Source organism: Hypanus sabinus, chromosome 3 (genome assembly GCF_030144855.1).
Source record: "Hypanus sabinus isolate sHypSab1 chromosome 3, sHypSab1.hap1, whole genome shotgun sequence".
Taxonomy (NCBI): domain Eukaryota; kingdom Metazoa; phylum Chordata; class Chondrichthyes; order Myliobatiformes; family Dasyatidae; genus Hypanus; species Hypanus sabinus.
In genome coordinates, this window is record NC_082708.1 from 39,264,855 (window position 1) to 39,265,380 (window position 526).

Below are 526 nucleotides of genomic sequence, written 5' to 3' on the forward strand. Positions count from 1 at the left end.
TCTATTGAGCGACAAAGGCAGAGGAGAGATCTGATAGAAATGTATAAGATTATGCAAGGCATAGTCAATCACAATCAGAACTTTTTCCCAGGGTAGAAAAATCAATACCTAGAGGACATACATTTAAGGTGAGGGGGTAAAGTTTAAAGGAGATATTTAGGGGAATTTTTTTTTTACAAAAGAGTGTGCTAGTTGCCTGGAACAGGCTGCTAGGGGTTGTGGTGGAAGTAGATGCGATAGTGTTTTTTAAGGTGCTGTTGCACACATGGATATGCATTGAATAGAAGGTTATGAATCACACACAGGTAGAAAACATTTAGTTGAATTGGACATCATACTTATGTCCATACTTACAGATTTTGTGGGCTGAAGAACCTATTCCAGTGCCATACTTTCCTATGTTCTTGCTTGTGCTGATTTAGCACTTCAAGCTTTGAGCATGGTAATGAGCAATTCAGACTGCCTGATATAGCAAGATGTTTGTGCTCAACCACATTTTCTCCTTTTCTGTCCTATTCATTTTGCT